Raw genomic sequence first — 3765 nt, forward strand, 5'->3', positions numbered from 1 at the left:
AAACTCCGCACAGTAAGTCCGGTAGCTGGATTTGAACCCACACAGGAGGTTCCCAAGACCTTAGAACTGTGCCGCACACGCGCTAACCACTGCTCTGCTGCCGCGCTGCCCGCCCTTACTGCACATGTTTATATATATATATATATATATATATATATATATATATATATATGTATGTGTGTGTGTGTGTAATTGGTATATTCTTTGATCAGTTTTCAAGATAATGCATCTTGAAAACTGTCCGTCTCGCCTTTGACTTCCTGAGCTTTGACGTTATCTGAAGAACACCAGCACCATAGCAAGTTAGTTACTATAATGGTACAATATATGGCCAACAGCCAAATGAGTCAAACTGGCAAAAATAACACACACAGGGGGCTACAAGGGGCTAAACCAGTCGGGATAAGGCAGGCTAACCAGCTGCTAAAAATGGCTAATTAGGACAGATCGGCGGAAAAACGGGAGTCTTGCCGACCAAAAACTCAGTCAGAAGCCAGGATAACTGGGAGCCAAAAACAAAAAAACCTTTCAGCAATAAACACGAACGCAGCCGTAAATATACCAAATAATCACGAAAAGCTCGCCGGAAACTGTAGATCGGCAAAAAAAACAGGAGGCTGGCTGACCAAAAACATTGAGCAAGCAGCCAGGATAACCGGTAGGCAACAACAAAAAGTTATTACAGCAACAAATACAAACCCAGCCGGAGGAAAAAAAATAGCACTGCAGGATAGTCAGCTAGCCGACTGCTAATGTGGCTAATCTGGAAGTGTTCTAGAGCCTGCACGCTGAAGAGGGAGCTATTTAGACAATATAACATAACTGTCAACCAGTACGGTTTTGCCGTACAAAGTACGTTTTTTTATGCATTTTAAGAAAATCTGTACGGAAAAATGCAAATTTGTCAATGATGAGTACCATCCGGTATACACCGACTATCACGAAACGGCAAATCAATCAAGCCAAAGGAGTTCACTGCGGAAGCCTCTATCTCGGTATCGTTTTTTTCGTTTCAAACGAAGCGAGCGGTTTGATGCTAATGTGCGCACGCGTCTGCCGCCTGGGGATTTCCCATCATGCATCATTCCGAAAAAGAATATATGGTGTACGATTATTTTGTACGGGAAAACACGACAGTTTGTACGGGCATGGAGCCATGGATGTTGACAGGTATAATATAATATTGATTGCAAGACACACGGCAAAAAAGACAAAAGGAAAAATGACAATCACATACATAGAGGAGACGAAGGAAAAAAAAGGAACATACGCAGTACACAACCACATGCAGCTTTAGACGATCAAATGAAATCAAATTTATCTTTTAAAGCACTTTTCAGGAAAAAAAATGCCACTCAAAGTGCTGTATCAAAGTATTTAGTATACAAAAAGACTGTAAAATCACCCCCAAATTAGGAAACACTGAAATATGAAAACATAAAAAAACAACAACTGCAGATCAAAGCATGCAACCCAGGAAAAACAGTCACAAGTCCCCCCAGCAACACAGTAAGCAAAGTTCCAATTATTCCAAGCGGAAAAGAGCACTGTACGCTCGCTGATTACTGTACTACAATTGCTTTCTGTTTTTCAACGGGACCCGCCAATGATTTGGTCCTTGTTGTCTTGCGGTGACGTCACATCTTAGGGGATATGAGGTCAAACTGTCTACTTTTAAAAAATATTTTCTTGTGATCCGTGGCACGTTATTTTTTTTTTATTATTATTTTGCTCAGAAACTCTCCAAGCTTAAACTATAGAAGCTGGTCTACATTGCTATCCTGAAGAGCATTAACCATTCTATAGATAATTAGAGTTATTAGTTATTTCATGCACGTGCTGATTTTTTCATTTATTCAAGAATGAAAATGTTGAAAGTAAGAAAATGACTGTTTCAAATGCAGTCCAAATGCCAACCCAAACCCCCCCAAAAAGGTGGAAAAAGTAGAGTTTATTCAAGCGCATCTAAGTGAGACACGTTCATGCACGCGGCGCACAGCGCATGACATGAGGAATTTGTTAATTCACTTTTCATCGTCGTCACAAAACTGTTGATCGACAGTTGGTGGCGGAACTTCGAGAAGTTGATACAGTCCCTACCTCAGGACTATTCATGGAATACAGTTGGAGCAAGTTTTCTTTCCTACCATTTTCTTACTATTTATTCCCTTTCTTCCCCTTTACCCTTCCTCCCTACCCTCATCTCCTGATGCCTTTCTTCGCTCCCTTACTCCTGAATTCCTTCGATCCTTCCTTCCTCTACTTTTTTGTTTATTTTTTACTTTAAAGAATGAAATTAATAAATTATGAAAAAAATCCTGAAAATTCAATTTTTCAACGGATGTGTGTAGTTCAATATAAAAAAAGTTGAGTCTCGGCAGCGGTTAACCGTTTTATTAATTAATGTTAATTAGATTTATTTTTTAATGTGCAGTGCAATGCAGCGCCGGTGTTGTGCCCAAATCCGACTCCTGTGCAGATTCCTCCCCCCCTCGCGTGAACGCGCATTCTGCTGCGCTTCCAACAAAAGCGATCGTATTCTATATAAAACGCTTATTAAAACAATAAAGCGAGGTAATTATACCAATTGGGAGATCCTAGTCTATATAACGCGTTTATTTAAACAATAAAGCGCGATTGTATTCTACAAATTGCGTTTGTTAACGCGGATGCAAAAGTCACCAATGTCAATGTACGCTTCCGACAAAAGCGATCGTATTCTATATAATACGCTTTTTAAAAAAATAAAGTGAGCTAATTATAACAATTGGGAGATCCTAGTCTATATAACGCGTTTATTTAAACAATAAAGTGCGATCGTATTCTACAAAATGCGTTTGTTAACGCGGATGCAAAAGTCACCAATGTCAATGTACGCTATGATTTCCGCAATCACAACTAATTGTACACAAATAATATTTATTTGATTTACTATAATATCAGTATGTAATGTCTTTTTTATTGTGAATGAAACCCTGGTTGCATTGGATCCCGCGGTGTAAACAAATTGTTGTTGTTTTTTTTTCATTTAAAATCGGACTTCCCTGCCTATACTGTTTGTAAAATAAGACACGCTTTAAACCTTATTATGCTCTTTGGTTTTGGGATCCAACTACAGAGGAATACCTCCACTATGCAATGTGTTACTGAATAGGTGTTCGACCAATCTAGTTCGTTTTTATTACTACTATTAATAATAATAATAGTAGTATTATGAGAAACGTCTGAAAGTTTTCAAATTCACTGTGCTGACATATTGATGCCACAGAAGGTTACTCTAGAAGTTACAAGTCTGTATCTCCAACAGAGTCTATTTTAGCAGGGGGGGGGAGGATTTGGGCAGGCATTTTGCCTGTCGTTGTGTTTTTGTTCTCATCAATTCCAGCTGCTGATAATGGCCCAATTGCCTCCATTTGCAACAAGGCCATGATTGGAGCTGGGCCCTTTTAAAAAGAAGATTTATAGAGGAATGTGGAAAAGGGCTGTGAAAATTACGGTTTGAGACACTTCTGTTTTGCTACAATTTTTATCAACATTCTGTGCTTTTCCAAGCAACCGTTTTGGCCAAGCCCTATTGTTCGTTTGCCTTTTTTTGTGCATCAAATTTAAAAGTAACCAAGTGCCATAGTTTTGATGTGCGTGGTTTTATTATGAGGACATAACAAGCAATATAGAAAGTACAAAAAATTAAGCATTTAAAAATGGGTAAATCTAGTTTTAATGCTGTTTGCATTAAATAGACAATTTATTGACCATAAAGTTGTT

This window comes from Urocampus carinirostris, chromosome 6, assembly GCF_059441175.1.
Source record: "Urocampus carinirostris isolate Australia breed hairy pipefish chromosome 6, RoL_Ucar_1.0, whole genome shotgun sequence".
NCBI lineage: Eukaryota > Metazoa > Chordata > Actinopteri > Syngnathiformes > Syngnathidae > Urocampus > Urocampus carinirostris.